The 17,734-nt window shown below is 45.4% G+C and overlaps 1 protein-coding gene across 2 annotated transcripts in view; it reads right to left on the bottom strand.

The window, feature by feature from the left end:
* The window catches only part of SEPTIN9 (septin 9), a 460,073-nt gene that overhangs the window by 262,449 nt on the left and 179,890 nt on the right, over window positions 1–17,734 (bottom strand). The gene's annotated exons all lie outside the window — the stretch shown is intronic.

The following is a 17,734-nucleotide window of genomic DNA, read 5'->3' as shown; positions in this document are numbered from 1 at the left end:
GCACACCCAGTATGATGGGGGTGGGGGGTGGGAGGGTTTAAAGGGAGGGGGATATGGTTAATCCAAGCAGAGGTGTATAATAGTTCAGCTGATGTATTTAAACGATGTTTGAAATCTTTATGCTGTTTCTTGAAGCCATGTATCTACAGAATTAATATACAGTTGTGTACTGTGTTTCAAAATGTTAAAACCATAAATAAATATAAAAAAAAAAAATAATAATAATTTGGTTGTGATTTCACATTGCACTGTGTGTTTATGCACTGAATCAAAAATTTAGAGTGTCGTTTGGAGAGTATGTTGTGATGTATAGAGCTTCTTCTGCCAGGCATGCTCACATGCTCTGAAGAGATTTTCAGAGTGCTTGCCTGCTATCGCACGCGTGCAGAAGCGCAGGTCGGAGTACAGGACGGAGACCCGGTGAGAGGGAGAGATGAACCCCAGGCATGCCCTACCTATGCACATGCGCGTCGTTCCCGGCTTCTTTTAGAGCATCAAATTAGCGCGCATGCGCCCCAGCTGCTTTGCATATATTATCGTGCTGTTTAGAGGGGGTTAGCACTGCTTATATCTGTACATATTAACTCTGATCATGAACGTGCTACTGTTCCGCGCTAGTACGGCAGTGGAATGGCAGTATTTTGAGAGCACTATCCCAGGTTTTGCTTATTTGCCCATGTGGGGAAACAGCCTAATGGTTAGAGCTGCAGATAGTAAACCCACTACAACACCTTATGGTCTTCAGCAAGTCACTTACAGGGGCATTTTCGAAAGGGACATCCAAGTTGTGATTTGGACGTCCTTGCAAAACGGGGAAATCCAGGGGCGGGGAAACCTGTATTTTCGAAATAAAATGGGCATCCATCTTTTGTTTCAAAAATACCGTCAGAGACGTCCAAATCCTTAAATTTGGACGTCCCTAGACATGGACGTTTCTGACTTTTGGCGATTTTCGAAACCAAAGACGTCCATGTCAAAAATGACCAAATGCAAGCCATTTGGTTGTGGGAGGGAGCCAGCATTTGTTGTGCACTGGTCCCCTTGACATGCCAGGACAGCAACCGGGCACCCTAGAGGGCACAGCAGTGGACTTCATAAATTGGTCCCAGGTACATAGCTCCCTTACCTTGTGTGCTGAGCCCCCTAAAACCCACTACCCACAACTGTACACCACTACCATAGCCCTTACGGGTGAAGGGGGGCACCTATATATGGGTACAGTGGGTTTGTGGTGGGTTTTGGAGAGCTCGCTGTTCCCTCCACAAATGTAACAGGTAGGGGGGGTATGGGCCTGGGTCCGCCTGTCTGAAGTGCTCTGCAGTACCCACTAAAACTGCTCTAGGGACCTGCATGCGCTGTCCTGCACCTGAGTATGACATTTGAGGCTGACATAGAGGTTGGCACGACATATTTTGAAAGATGTTTTTTTAGGGTGAGAGGGGGTTAGTGACCACTGGGGGAGTAATGGGAGGTCATCTCGGATTTTCTCCGGTGGTCATCTGGTCATTTCGGGTAGTGGGCGACCTGCAGAAGCTATCTAAGCACTGCCCATATTCAATGGTGGTACCTGAATAGCTACCCAGTTAACTCAGCTCCACCCAGACTCCACCTCAGTGCTGCCCCAGCTCTGTCTAGATAGGGCTGAGACTGACCGCCCAGATTTTCAGCAGCACTATCTAGGTAAGTGCTGCTGAAAATCCAAGTTAGACCTGGTGAGCAGGAGGTGCTCCTACTTGGATAACCCCTTCTGAGCATCGCCCTCTTAGACTGTAAGCTCTTTGGGGTCACAAAAATACCTAGGGGCTCATTTTCAAAGCACTTAGACTTATAAAGTTCCATAGGTTATTATGGACCTTTGTAAGTCTAAGTGCTTTGAAAATTCACTTCCTAGTGTACCTGAATATTATTCACCTTGAGCTACAATAATTAAACTCTGGAATATGTTGCCAGAGAATGTGGTAAAAGCAGCTTAGCGGGGTTTAAAAAAGGTTTGTATAATTGCCTACAAGAAAAGTTCATAAGCCGTTATTAAGATGGACTTGGGGAAATCCACTGCTGATTTCTAGGATAAGCAGAATAAAGTCTGTTTTACTGTTCTGGGATCTTGCCAGGTACTTGTGACCTGGATTAGCCACTGTTGGAAACAGGAAACTGGGCTGGAAGGACCTTTGGTCTGTCCCACTATGGCAATACTTATGTTCTTATGCAAAACCGAAAAAGGTATAACCCATATCCACAATCCTTTCCCCTTTCCCATCGCTCAAACTAGTGCAGCAATAGTGCACACTACTGATGTCAGAAAAAAAATAACATTTCAGATGTTTCCTATCATTTTGCCTTATAAACAACATGAGATGCTGTTGACAGTTCCCACGCTGTTTCAAACAAATGCATCACACAGGGCTGATGTTTCCTGCACACGATCCTTCATCAGTGGTACACAGCAGACAGTGCAGGACTGGAAAACAAATTTAGCCCTGAGGGCAGCCTCATTCACTTGGTTATTGGCTCAAGTTGTGCTTCTTTTCTTCCTCTGTTTTATATGTGAAAGAGGGAGGGGGGTGACAGAGAACCCCAAGCTATTAGCCCTGTGATCCCATGTGGTCTCTACCTAAAATTGTTTAGAAGAGGAAATAGGAAGAGTGGAATTTAAGCAGAATTAAGGGACAATGAAGAATAAAGTAAGGCACACGCTGAACTCTGCTTTTAACATTTTCAGGCCTGACAGAGATGCCAAAGTCTCCTACAGAACTGCTGAGCAGCCAAACTGACTTTCTGTGTCACATGCACGCTTTCTGAATAAATGCCAGCTCAGAGATTGCTCATCTTGCAGTGCTCCTGCCAGAAAGCTCTTTTCTAGGCTCAAGGTTGCTTGCTTTGATCCATGATGTAATCTGCACAAACACAGAAAACCCATTGGAAGGAGGGACAGAACAGCCACCAAGTAATCCACTTCCAAGAGGGAGATTTTAGGTCAGGCCTGGCTTTCAGAAAACCCTATCATGATGCATTATGGGACCTGCAGTATGGTAGAATTAGGTGCTATAAATAATAATAATAAATATACTTTACACAGTCAATCCTGCAAAGATTTTTCTTTAATAAAGTGAGTCTCAAGGACCTTTCAACAACAAAAAAAAATATATCTTAATTTGTTGATGCTCAACTGTTTATTCCACTGCATCCCATCTGAGATCTACCTCCCCAACCTCTGTTGATGGCTCTCTCATTCTCCCTGTCTCCTCAGCTTGAAACCTTGGGGTCATCTTTGACTCTTCTCTCTCCTTCTATGCTCATATCCAGCAGATTGCCAAGACCTGTCGTTTCTTATTTTACAACATCCGTAAAATCCGCCCCTTTCTTTCCGAACACTGTACCAAAACCCTCATCCACACCCTTGTCACCTCTCGTTTAGACTACTGCAATCTGCTTCTTGCTGGCCTCCCACTTAGTCACCTCTCCCCTCTCCAGTCGGTTCAAAACTCTGCTGCCCGTCTCATCTTCCGCCAGGGTCGCTTTACTCATACTACCCCTCTCCTCAAGTCGCTTCACTGGCTCCCTATCCGTTTTCGCATCCTGTTCAAACTTCTTCTACTAACCTATAAATGTACTCACTCTGCTGCTCCCCAGTATCTCTCCACACTCGTCCTTCCCTACACCCCTTCCCGTGCACTCTGCTCCATGGATAAATCCTTCTGATCTGTTCCCTTCTCCACTACTGCCAACTCCAGACTTCGCGCCTTCTGTCTCGCTGCACCCTACGCCTGGAATAAACTTCCTGAGCCCCTACATCTTGCCCCATCCTTGGCCACCTTTAAATCTAGACTGAAAGCCCACCTCTTTAACATTGCTTTTGACTCGTAACCACTCGCCTCCACTTACCCTCCTCTCCTCCTTCCCGTACACATTAATTGATTTGATTTGCTTACTTTATTTTTTGTCTATTAGATTGTAAGCTCTTTGAGCAGGGACTGTCTTTCTTCTATGTTTGTGCAGCGCTGCTGCGTATGCCTTGTAGCGCTATAGAAATGCTAAATAGTAATAGTAGTAATATGATGAATTATGCAGGACACTGATGTTTGCCATAATTCAAGACCATAATCCTTTTCCAAATTCTAAATTGGACTTTTACTTTACCATCTCACTCATCTGTTCCCTCTTTGTTTGATCTGACTTCATAAAAGAACTTTATTTACAACATAAAAATATCCTGTAGAGGTGGTAAAATTAATAGCTAACAACGGATGCCTGATGTCAGCTTCCTAACTCATACAGCTCAATTTTTCCAATGTAACTTGCCATATCTATAATAAAATGCATGTGAATCAATAAACAGGACCAATAGTGTTTCCAGCTACATTGACAAAGAGGTCGAATCAAAGCATATCTGTCCCCTGACCTCTGGAGCAATGGGCTAGAAAGGTTGGAAATTGTCTCCCATGTCCCATCCCTTTCCTCGCTGAGAGAAATGAGTCAATGCCATTCACGGACCTGTAGCTTTCTCTAGGCATAATGTTCGTCTGATTGAGTTGCAAGCTCAGCCCAACCTGCCGAAACCTCTAATGCCTGTTACAGGGAGGCTCACCTGTTTTTCTGCTTGTGATGTCAGAACATTTTTAGTGAAATGCAAAATGAAAAATATAAAACTCTGAGGGGTTCTTTTACTAAAGATTAGCGCGAGTTATCTGCAGCAGGGCCCATAGGGATAAAATGGGACCTGCTGCAGATAACTTGAGCTAACCTTTAGTAAAAGACCCCCTGAATTAATTGTGTATGTCTTTCTAAATATCTCACGGCTCCTCTGTTGCTGTGTGTCATTCAGACTCATAACAAACAGAGGGCAACTTGTGCTCCCCTCAGCCAAGAGAGAATTTTTGGGACTTTCTCGCACATAAGAAGATGTTGCCTTTGAAGTTTAATGAACTGAGGGGCCCTTTTACTAAAGCATGTTAAGCCCTAATGCGTCCTTAAGGCTAGATTCTATATTTGACGCCAAAAAAGCGCCATTGTATAAGAAGTGCTTAAAGTTAGGCATGTTTATAGAATAGCGCTTATGCCCAGGAATTATGCCTAACTTTAAGCGTGGCCATTTGCACCAACTGAAATGTGGTGCAAATGTACATGCCTAAATGAGCCGTGTTATTTTGTAATAACATGCATTAATTTAGGAACGCCCCTGTTCCGCCCACACTCCTCCCATTTCTATGCCCCCTTTTTCAGAACACGCGTAAAATTTAGGGGTGGCTCCTACGCCTAAATGTATGCCCATACAGTTCAATTAAATTTAATTAGTGCTTGTTAAAAAAGCCAATTATTGCGCTAATTAACGTTATTTAATTAAATTGCACATGCAAATTGGGCATGTGCCCAAATTTGCGAGCGCAATTTTTGACGACTTTTACAGAATTAGGGGGTTAACGTATGAAAAACAGGCTACCATATAATGCATTAAAGTGTTTTGTGGTATTTTGCCCTATTGTACACGCTAACTTGCCTGTTAGCTCATTTTTAAAATAGTTCATTTGGAGGGGACCTGTCATGGAGGAGAATGGGCATGGAAGTGTTAACCAGATAGTGCGTTCAATGTAATGTGAACTAACTTGCTAATGCTGAGTTAACACGGGACGCCATCTAAACAGGAAGTGGTAAGGGCTCTCACATTCAGTTTTTACAGATAATGCGTGCTAATGTGAACATCTGACGGTTAAGAAACAATATGACAAGGTGGCAGCCATGGCCAGAAGGATGCTAGGCTGCATAGAGAGGGGTATAACTAGCAGAAGAAAGGAGGTGTTGATGCCCTTCTACAAGTCATTAGTGAGGCCCCACTTGGAAAATTGTGTTCAGTTTTGGAGGCCGTATCTTGCTAAAGAAGTAAAAAGACTGGAAACGGTGCAAAGAAAAGCTACAAAATGGGATTTGTGTTGCAAACCGTAAGAGGAGAGACTTGCCGACATGAACATGTATACCTTGGAGGAAAGGAGAAACAGGGGTGGCATGATACAGACATTCAAATATTTGAAAGGTATTAGTCCGCAAACAACCCTTTTCCGGAGACGGAAAGACAGTAGAACTAGAGGACATGAATTGAGGTTGAAGGGGGGCAGACTCAGGAGTAATGTAAGGAAGTATTTTTTCACAGAAAGGGTGGTAGATACGTGGAATGCACTCCCACGGTAATGGAATTCAAACATGCGTGGGATAAACACAAACGAATCCTGTTTAGAAGGAATGGATCTACGGAATCTTAGAGATTGGGTGGCAACACTGTTAACTGAGAAGCAAAACCAGTGCTGGGCAGACATCTACGGTCTATGGATGGGCTGGAGTGTAAATTTAAAGGGCTTCGACGTTAGCTTCTGAACTTATAGTACAAGAACAGTACTGGGCAGATTTCTACGGTCTGTGCCCTGAGAATGGCAAGGACAAATGAAACTCGGGTACACATATAAAGTATTGCATACCATGTAAATGAGTTTATCTTGTTGGGCAGACTGGATGGACCATACAGGTCTTTATCTGTCGTCATTTACTATATTACTATGACCTGAAAAAAGGTTATTCAAAAATGTCTTCATTTGTGCCGTGTTGAATCTGATGTCAACACGCGGGAAAGTCCTATGGTAAGACATACTACGCCCAGATATTAATGCCCTTTAGTAAAAGGGCTTCTCAGTGAAGTGGATAGGATGGTGATGATGCCGATTTCTGGGGAGATGAATGATGCTTGTAAAACTGGAGAAGGCTGTCGCTCTCACAGTAAGTATGAGGAATGGCTAAACAGATTACCGCTCTTCAGCTTGGAAAAGAGATGGATGAGGGGAGATATGATTGAGGTCTACAAAATCCTGAATGGTGTATAACTAGTAGAACTGAATCGATTTTTTACTCGTTCCAAAAGTACAAAGACAAGGGGACACTCGAGGAAGTTACATGGAAATACTTTTAAAACAAATAGGAGGAAATATTTTTTCACTCAGGAACTCTTTGCCGGAGGATGTGGTAACAGCAGTTGGCATATCTGGGTTTAAAAACGGTTTGGACAAATTCCTGGAGGAAAAGTCCATAGTCTGCTATTGAGACAGTCATGGGAAGCAACTGCTTGCCTTGGGATTTGTAGTATGGAATGTTGCTACTCTGAGATTCTGCATGGAATCTTGTTACTCTTTAGGATTCCAGAATCTTGCTATTCTTTGGGGTTCTATATGGAATGTTGCCACGATTTGGGTTTCTGCCAGGTATTTGTGACCTGGCTTGGCCACTGTTTGGAAAACAGGATACTGGTCTAGATGGACCATAGGTCTGACCCAGTATGGCTACTCTTATGTTCTTATGTTATGTTATGTTCTAACCAAAGAGGCAGTGGTCTGCAGACAGTTAGAATAGGGAACAGCAAGAAGCAGACCAACAGATGTGAAGTTCATCCAAGACAGTAACTGGATTCCACATTTCTTGCCGAGAAAGAAAGGTGAGATGCTGTTGCTCTGCACTGAGTTGTTGCTTTGTACACAAGGGTTGCCACTTGCTGTCTTGGATGCACATGCTTACATAAGGGGAAGTGCTTCTTTGTCAGGTTTCCCAGCGAACCTCAGGATAGTGAGCCCTTGGACCACTGCCGAGAGGCGGCAGCGGCAGGAGAATCACCCAAACACAAGACAAGGCAAAACGGAACTGGAACACAGTGGACTGGAGCAAGACTTCACCTACACTTAGCCGCCCTTCACCAGGAGTTGAGCTCCTGGCTGCAAGCGGCTGGCAGGACTTACCGGACAGGACAGGAAGGCGGAACTGCAGGACACCGCAGCCGGCTGACAAACAGCAGGTCACACTAGAAACACACTGGGGTCCCAAGTAGGCAGCAGGCAGAAGAATAGTCCAGAAACAAGCCAGGTCTGGGCAGGCAGCAGGCAGGAGAATAATCCAGGAGACACGCAAGGTCAAAGACACAAAAGAGAAAAAATAGCACAGACGCACTGCAACAACTCTCACCAAAGGAAACACCTCTGAGGACTTCTGTTGCAAGGCAAACTAGAGACCTACCCAGGTGGTTAATAAATGCAACCTACAAGGGAGTTCACTAAGTACGGGTACTGCTTGGTTCCAAAAAACTCTCAAAACACTCTGGAAGGCTGGAAGATCCGGACCGGACCAGCATATCTTCTGGAACATGGGACACGGTAAGCCATCAGTTCCCAGCATCCGCCAGGTTTAACCACCGGGGGCCGAGGTGTCTGTAAGCAAGGAACCTGGGCACAACCGTGACATTCTTAAACTAATTTTTAGGTTAAACCAAAGATGCAGCCTTTGGGTGAAACGTGGCCACGTTGGGTATTTTTGTAATAAATTGTTATCTTCACATCTGTTGGTCTGCTTCTCACAGTAAGGACAAGATGAGAGCTGTAAGCTCAACTATATTTTTTTACCTTAATATTTTTAGTTGCTCAAAAGTTATTCTCTGTTTAAATAACAACGTACTTCACAAACACACGGGAAGTGACAACCCCATATTTAGGGTGGACCTTAACAAGTTGTGGAAAATGGGGCAAATCATTCTATGTGTCATTCCTCAACACTCAGTAGAGCAAAAGAAAGGAACCTCTTACAGATGGGTCCAAAAACGGGCTTTATTAGAATGATCTTCTAAAAAAGAAAGGAAGACCCGACACAACTCGTGTTTCGGCCCTATCAGTCTGCATCAGGTTCCTTTCTTTTGCTCTACTGTTTTATGCCTGACGTTTTTCCTTTAGTGGAGTGTTTTCCTTCTATTGGTGACTGTATTCCTCAACTCATTCATATTTCTTCTCCTGTATCCTCCTCTTGTATGATCTTCCCCCCATCTGCAGCGGCGAGGGAGTAGAGTGATCAACAGGACACTTCCAAGCAAAACCAAGGAGACGAGAGATGGCAAAATATCTGAGCATGATCCCACCCCTGTTATGAAATCCAAACATCTGGTACCAGCAGGTCCTTTGAGACAGCATGGCCCTGAATGATTCAAAATCAAACTGAAGCTGGCAGTAGATGAGGCAGATATAGGAGGGAGGGTAGGAGAGATGATCACATCAGACATGGTGGAGGTTAGGAGCAGAATCACAAAAGAGGTGACAGGGACCACATGCTGATATGGTCAAATCACAGGAGTCCATGGGAATTGTTCTTATGTGTCCTATTCAGGGGTCAGTCCTGTCGATGTCAGAACAGGTGAAAAGAGAAAACATATTCCAATGTGTAGCGATTAAGAAAAATATATTGGACCTTCTGCTTGTAAAAGAACATCTTTTGATATTACTGATAATTAAATTATATAATAGGATTTTCATAATAGATGGTTATTGGTCAGAAGGAAACAGGATATGCCTCTAAAATTAAAATCTACGAGCATACAGCAAACAGTCCAACCAACCACCGGACCGGATCACAATGAAGAATGACAAAAGCTATGGTTGTAGGTGCCTAATCCCTGGGCAGTCATCAAGTTACTCCAGTCATACAATCTTGAGGCCCAGACTGAATAGGGAAGGGCTTACCAAGATAACACTCTTGGCAGATGCTATCGCCCAAACTTCCAAACAAGAGCTAAGTTTAAGTACTGTGGTGGGTGAGACGGGGATAATAAAACCCTAACATGTGGATAACAGATTTTTAACGGGAATGGAGTTACCCTTAAGGCTCAACAGCAGCATATGTGGGAGACCTAGGTTCAATTCTCCAGGGCAGCCAGTGCAGGGATGTGACTAGAGGCAATAATCACAGCCCTTGGGGAAGGAGCTGGAGGAGAGCAAGATACTCACTAGTGATACCTACTAGATGGAACTACAGTCCATGTGTATGTGTATTTACAATAAAAGCGCATGGTTATTACATACATTACACACAAGTATAAATTCACTGTGGATTACAAAGCAAAAACTGAACACAACAGTAGTTCAAGAATAACATAATTAGCAGTTGATACCCAATATAATCAAATTAACTCAGTTAACTTCCAATTTAACAAGCGTTTGAAATAAGAAAGTCTTTAACATCCTTCTGAATGCTAGATAATTTTAGTTTGATCTAACCGGTAATGGTAAGGAATTCCACACCGAGATGGCTTGATATGAAAAAGAGGATATCTATAATTTTACTGATCACAGAAGGGTAACATGGAGGGGCATAATCGAATGGGGAGCCCAGGTTTTCCTGGGGCCGTCCTCGCAGAACAGCCCCATGAAGGGGCGGGAAAACCCGTATTATCGAAACAAGATGGGCATCCATCTTTCGTTTCGATAATACGGCCGGGGACGCCCAAATCTCAACATTTAGGTCGACCTTAGAGATGGTCGTCCCCGGTTTTCGGCGATAATGGAAACCAAGGACGCCCATCTCAGAAACGACCAAATGCAAGCCCTTTGGTCGTGGGAGGAGCCAGCATTCGTAGTGTACTGGTCCCCCTCACATGCCAGGACACCAACTGGGCACTGTAGTGGACTTCACAAATTGCTCCCAGGTGCATAGCTCCCTTATCTTGGGTGCTGAGCCCCCCAAACCCCACCAAAACCCCACTCCCCACAACTGTACACCACTACCATAGCCCTAAGGGGTGAAGGGGGGCACCTACGTGTGGGTACAGTGGATTTCTGGTGGGTTTTGAAGGGCTCACATTTACCACCACAAGTGTAACAGGTGGGGGGGATGGGCCTGGGTCCACCTGTCTGAAGTGCACTGCACCCACAAAAACTGCTCCAGTGACCTACATACTGCTGTGATGGAGCTGGGTATAACATTTGAGGCTGGCAAGAAAAAAAAAATGTAAGTTTTTTTTAGGGTGGGAGTCGGTTGGTGACCACTGGGGGAGTAAGGGGAGGACATCCCCGATTCCCTCCGGTGGTCATCTGGTCAGTTCAGGCACCTTTTTGAGGCTTGGTCGCAAGAAAAAATTGACTAAGTAAAGTCGGCCAAGTGCTCGTCAGGGACGCCCTTCTTTTTTCCATTATCGGCCGAGGATGCCCATCTCTTAAGCATGCCCCAGTCCCACCTTCGCTACGCTGCCGACATGCCCCTGTGAACTTTGGTCGTCCCCACGACAGAAAGCAGTTAAGGGCGCCCAAAATCGGCTTTCAATTATGCCGATTTGGGCGACCCTGAGAGAAGACACCCATCTCCCGATGTGTGTCAGAAGATGGGCACCCTTCTCTTTCGAAAATAAGCCTGATAGCAACAATAATTCACGCTCACGCAATCCATAGGGATTGTGGCCTAATAATAAATGTACTAATTCAGTCACATAAAATTGGGCTTCTCCATATAATATTTTTAAAACCATTATACCTGTCTTGAATTGAATCCCAGGCTCTACCTGAAGCCAGTGCAATTCAAGTATGGAAGGGATTAGATACTCAAATCCACCTCGAGACTATATTTATTTACTTATGCAGAACATTTATACTCCGCTTTATACCACTGAAGGCGGCCTCAAAGCGGCTTACAATTAACTGATGAAACAATACAATGACAGTAGAGAGGGTAGAAGGAACAGAGGAAGAAGGGAAGGGAAGGGAAGGGAAAAGACTCTAAAATGGACTGTGGCCTAATTGCCCATATTTTGCACTATTTGAAGATGTCTAACAGAGACAGTCAAGGCCAATTCTGAGTTGAAGGCCTAAAGGATCAGTAGAAAATCTCTGGGTCAAAAGTACAATTTGAAACTTCATTCTGTAGGGTTGGTAATGAAAAACTAGAGAACAAAATGACCTGACAATTTTCTTGACCATGCAGTTCTTAAAACCCATTGCCTTGTTTGAGATAGCAATGTATCTTTTTTATGATCTCACCTCAAGTGATTATTAGAGAAAGAAGGGTTGTTGTGTGACAGCACCCACCCACACATCTACAAACATATTCACATGATACATTCATCAGCACTACCAGTGCCTCGCTGAAATCAGTCATAACATTACGATGCCAGTGAAATAGCATGGCATTGGTCCTGCAGAATATGGGATGCTATAAGAACATAGTCCGGCTGATATTCAGCCAGCGGGAGGCAGGCTAGGTAAGTGCTGTGACCGGCGCTGCGTCCAAATAGTCAATGCCGGGCCATTTCCAGTGACCAGCATTGAATATCTGAGTTTTTTGGCTGGGTTAAACTTAACCAACCAAAAAGAGCGGCCAGACCATTTGGCCACCTGAAGCGGGGGCCTCAGGCGGCACTCTTCAGGAGCAGCATCTCCCCCTTCCTTCCTCTACCCCGTTCATGGCGTTTACCTGTTTCGTCATGTTCCAAACCCGGCAGCGATTCCCATACACTGCCCTACCGTCGGCACCGCCTGTTCACTTTACTGTGGCCGCCTCTCTGATGTAACTTCCTGTTTCGCCAGAGGCTCAGGCAGCCGCAGTAAAGGGAAGAGGCAGGGCCGCCGAGAGGGGAGGCAGGGGGGACAAAATTCCCCGGGCCTCCAAGGGAGGCCCAGCGCCGCAGTCCCACCTGCCCGCCCTCAGCTCCATCGACCGTCTGCCACCAGGCCGGGCCCCCTCCATTCAAATCACAGCGCCTCACCACCTCGCTCCGTATGAAAGCGCAGCAGTGGCAGTCTGCAGATCGCCTCCCTTCGGGCCTTCCCTCCCTGTATCACGCCCTCGTCTGACGTAACTTCCGCAAGGGCGGGACACAGGGATGGAAGGTCCGAAGAGAGGTGATCTGCAGACTGCCGCTGCTGCACTTTCACACTGAGCGAGGTGAGGTGCTGTGATTTGAGTTCAGGGGGCCCAGCCCAGTGGTGGACGGAGGGGGGCAGTGGTGACGACCTCAGGGGGAAGAGGCAGGTGCCAGCGGCAGGGCAGCAAATGGGAATCACTGCCATTGCCAGGTGTAGACCGTGATGAAACAGATAAATGAAGCGAACGGGCTGGAGGTAGGAAGGGGGCAGAATCTCGGTCCGGGGGGGAGGGGGCGCGGTGGCAGCATCTCAGCCTGGGGGGGAGGTAGCATTTTAGCTCCGCCTCAGGTGCTGCCGGCCAAGTTAATATTCAGCTCTGACCAATTAAGTTTATAGCAGCCAAAAATAAGACTGCTATTTAGGTGGTCTGATTTGACCACTAAACTTAGCCGGTGAAGCTCTGAATATTTGCAGCAAGCGGGTTATATCGTGCGATATAACTGGTTAGTCACTATCCTGGGGATTCTATATCGCGCGCCTAGAGATCCGCGCCAAAATCCAAGCAGATTCTATAACAATGCACTTAACTTTGCAAGTTTAACAAGCTAATGAGCACTGATAACAGCACTTAACAAGCAATAATGGCACTGATTAGAATTTGGGTGCACAACTCGCTAAAGTGTATTCTGTAATGAAGTGCGCCAAACTTCTAGTGTGTGCAGGCAACAAGGAGCGTGGTTATGGGTGGGGAAATGGGCGTTTCGTGGGCGTTCTGAAATTTACTCGCGTAGTTATAGAATATGGCCCAGTGCATCCAAATCAACGTGCTGGGATTTACGCCACAATTTCATTGGTGTCAATGGATGCGCATAGTTTTAGGCACTGAAATATCAACTAAATCTAGGCGCCGATTGTAGAATGCGATTAGTCGGAACTGATTTCAGCGCCGATTTTTTAGGTGCCATTTATAGAATCTCCTCCTATGCGCTAAATGCCAATATTCAGTGAAGATAACTGCCTATTTTGCGCTGAATATTAAATGCACTTAGCCAGGAGCCATTTCTGGCCAGTTTAATAGCACTGTATATCGGCCAGAGTATTCCTAATATTTTCCTATTAACTATCTGATATTCAACCAGTGGTGGTCAGCGTTTTAATATCTGGGCACCGGCACTGAAAATCTGTTTGTAGACTGGCACTAAAGCTTATGAGATTTAGGGGTCCTTTTACTAAGGTGTACCTATAAATGGCCTTTTTTTTGGGGGGGGGGGGCTGAAAATGGACCTGTGGCAAAATAAAAATTGGTGTGCATCCATTTTGGTCCTGAGACCTTACTGCCACCCACTGACTTGGTGGCAATTGTCAGTGCACCTACACTTTAAATTACACCCAGAGATGTCACTTTATTTAGATTTTTGCTCACACCTTTTTCAGTAGTAGCTCAAGGTGAGTTAGTTACATTCAGGTACACTGGATATTCCTCTGTAATGGAGGGTTAAGTGACTTGCCCAAGATCACAAGGAGCAGCAGTGGGATTTGAACTGGCCACCTCTGGATTGCAGGGCCAGTGCTCTAACCACTAGGCCACTCCTCCACTCCCTAGTTAACCTATTCCAGTGGCTAAATACAGTTACACTCAAGAATTTTATTTTAATATGCAACTTAAACCTACTCCACTAACCAGCAGAGAAAGAATACACCACAGGGACCAACTTCTTATAACCCCCCTTTCTAGTCTTGAATACTGCTATCATCACCAAGGCCAGTTTCTAATGAGCTTCTGAGTCCCTCCCACACTCTCTTAAAGTCCAGTTGAAAGAACTTCTCCCGCTGATGAACACCAAGCCTTGGCTGATTGGCTGTATTTTAGTATTAACTTCCTTCCTAGAGAATTCCGAGCTTTCTAGTCATGTAATTGCATTTCAAGGTCCAAAGGCCTTTGAGATAGGGTTTTTACAAACCCAGGGATCAGTCCATCTCCCCCCCTGTTTCTTTGGAAATATGTGCAAGGCCACTGCAAGTCAAGATCCACAGAGCGTTGCTTTTAAACTAGGCTGAAACGTCAAACACAACACAGCGACACGTTGCAAAAGTCCAGACCACCATAAAAAAAAAAACAAGGTTCAGCAGGAAAACCAGATAATTATCTCCATTATACAGCCTACTCTGCTACAACTAGAAATTGAGATTCTACTGTAACTGCAATTCTATAATTTGCAGTTATAATGTGCTTCCTGTATTCAGATGGTAAAAGACCACATGCTTTGTTCTTACTGTAAGAATGCATTTTGACGTTAATGACTTAATTATATGGGCCTGTTTATACCAATCCAACTCATTTTCCAAATACACAGGTTTTTTTTTTAATGGGAAGGGGCTTAAAACTAGTCATTAGTCAGTTTTAAAATAATAATAATACGGGCCTATCTTCATGCACTGTGCTTTGATCACACCAATTATGTAAATTCTATTCCAGAGGGAAGGGTTTAGGGCAGGTAAGTAAGTCCACAGAAAACATGCTTATCTTGACAGAACCACTTAAACCCATTATCAATCAACACCCTCACCACGGCATTGCCAGCTTTAGAAACATTCTGAGGTTTAGGGGGAAGAAAACTTTAAACCGGTTCATACTGGCTGCAAATGGGGAGGTTTGCACCAGAATATAGAGGCAGAAAGAAAAAAATGTTGATGTTCTCAATGCACTGCTCCAGTCCAGTTCCATTTCTAAAAGTACAGCTTCTCAAATTCACCCCAATCGAATTTCACCTTTAGTCATTTCCTTTCAACCTGATGAAAGGTATATAACTAGTGCAGAAATGCACTGTTAGTCCAACAAAAATGTATCACCTTTTTTTTAAGGGGGAGGGGGGAGGGTACAGTTGCTTTTATTTCCGCATTTTCAATCAGAAATCAATCTACACTCAAACAAAGCATTGGAAATCCCCGGGTCCCATGATGAGCATTTACAGCACAGGGTCGGGTGCCCTGCTTACTAATCTGCCTCTCAATTCCCTTTCAGATTCTGTCATTTTTTTTTACAACGCTTTTTCTTCCTGTCTGTTGCTGCTGCTTTTTCTTCCCCTCTATGCCTGCAGGTCAAAATCCATTTCAGCTCAAAGTCTGTAACTAAACAGACAGGCGGGAGTGCTCGACAGCGCTGCCCCTAACCAAATAAACAGGAGGAAAAATTGAGAACCAAAAGACCATGGGGGGGGGGGGGACACTCCCCTCACCAGCGCTGCAGCCTCCTAAGTTTCTTAAAAGTATACGTTTAAGGTGGTACTGTTTCTTTCTGTCCCTTTAAAATATTTGGAATAAGTGGAGATGGTTGGGCAAAAGGAAAACAGGAAAGGAAAAAAAAAAAGGAAATCCGTAACTTCAGCTCCTACAGATCATAATGTTCGACTCCTCTTTCTCTCTCTCTCTTCTCTGACATCAGCACATGGTTCACAAATAACAAAACAAACAAAAAAAAATAGTTCACCTTGCTATAAGAAGCCCCCTCAGTCAGTGATTTGCATCTCTGCTCTCTGAAAGCAAACAATAAAAGCTGTACCCACCTTCAAAGTCCGAAATAATCCCTCCAAGTGAGCATTGACCGTGGATCTGACATGTTGTCTCCTGAGCAAATATGATTCCCGTCACACAACCCTTTAGCAAAGACTGGCTCCCAAGCGGTTGCTTTCTTTCCCTCTCTCCCTTAAACAAATCCCAAATTAGGAAGAGGGTTCACCAGATCTCGGACCGCAAAAGCTGCTGTGGACAGGCAGTAACTTTTCTTGTGGCAGGGAAATTTTTTTTTCTTTTTAGGTAAGGGGGGGGGGGGGGGCGGGGGAGTTTCTTGCCTTGCTTTCTACCCTTGGCTTGAGTTGACTGTACTGTGCTCTGGAAGAGCCCCCTGAAGGCTGGAACTGGTCTGGCTGAATGAATGGGGAGAGGGAGAGGGAGTGAGAACAGCAGGATCCCTCCTCTCTCTCTCTCTCACACACACGCACACACACATACATACACATACAAACATATCACATTCTCAAGCAGGGCTAGCTGACGTGCCTGCATTTTCACTGGCTGCAGAGCAAACCTATCAGACCCAACTCTTTCTTCGATACTGTGGTGAACCACAAGCGAGAAAAGAAAATAACACAAGCAGACTTCTCATGCTGGCTTCAGCACTTTTCCTCTTTTTATTATTTTAGAAGAAAGAGCACAGTCACATGGCTGGGTTGAAAGAACAGCAGATGTCCACTGAGTGCAGCAGTCTTACGACTCTAGCACAGTGGTTGTCCCAAACTTTCTCAGGTCAGGCACCCTAGGCTATACATTTCTCAGTGGCGTGGAGGGGGGGGGGATGCGGTGGGGCGGTCCGCCCAGGGTGCACGCCACTGAGGGGTGTCGGCTCCGCTGGTTCCCTGCTCCCTCTGCCACGGAACAGGTTACTTCCTGTTCCAGGGCAGAGAGAGCAGGGAACCAGCGGAGCCGACGCAGCTCCCAGCGACATGCATTCGTGGCGGTTCGGCCCTCCCGCCCATCCCTCGCCACTTTCCCTCATAAGTATGCGCTCCAGGGGGTGCGCTCTGGAGGGGGGAGAGTGCGCAGCAGCGACCCGCCCTGGGTGTCAGCTGCCCTCGCTACGGCACTGCATTTCCTCTCAAGTCTCCCCCTTCCCCACCCCGGCCCAGGACCCCGCCCTTCACAGCGCAGTCCTGCCTTTGCTGGGGGGAATGCCCAAGCCCCTCCAGATGAAGAGGTCCATGTTACTTGTGCAGCAAGCAAATTGGTGGCATGCTTCAGCCACCAACGCCTGCATTCTCACACACGACCTCCTTCTCTTTTCCCTCTTTCCATCCAGCCTCTGCCTCCCTCTCTCCCCACTTTCATCCAGCCTCTGCTTTCACTGCAACCACAGCGTGTTTTTTTTGAGAGACTGTTCTCAGAATCTTGACCTATTGCCCCTGACGCAGCCATTTTTATACTGGCGAAACATGGCCATTTCAGGCATTTTATGTTGAACACCTGGGCGCTTTTAATCTACTAATAAAGACATTGTTTTTTTACAAGGTCTGCCTCATTGTTTTATTGTCCATATTGGATTT

This window comes from Microcaecilia unicolor, chromosome 6 (assembly GCF_901765095.1).
Source record: "Microcaecilia unicolor chromosome 6, aMicUni1.1, whole genome shotgun sequence".
NCBI classification, from domain to species: Eukaryota; Metazoa; Chordata; class Amphibia; order Gymnophiona; family Siphonopidae; genus Microcaecilia; species Microcaecilia unicolor.
Note: the sequence above shows the minus strand (reverse complement) of the source record. Positions and strands in the feature narration are given on the sequence as shown.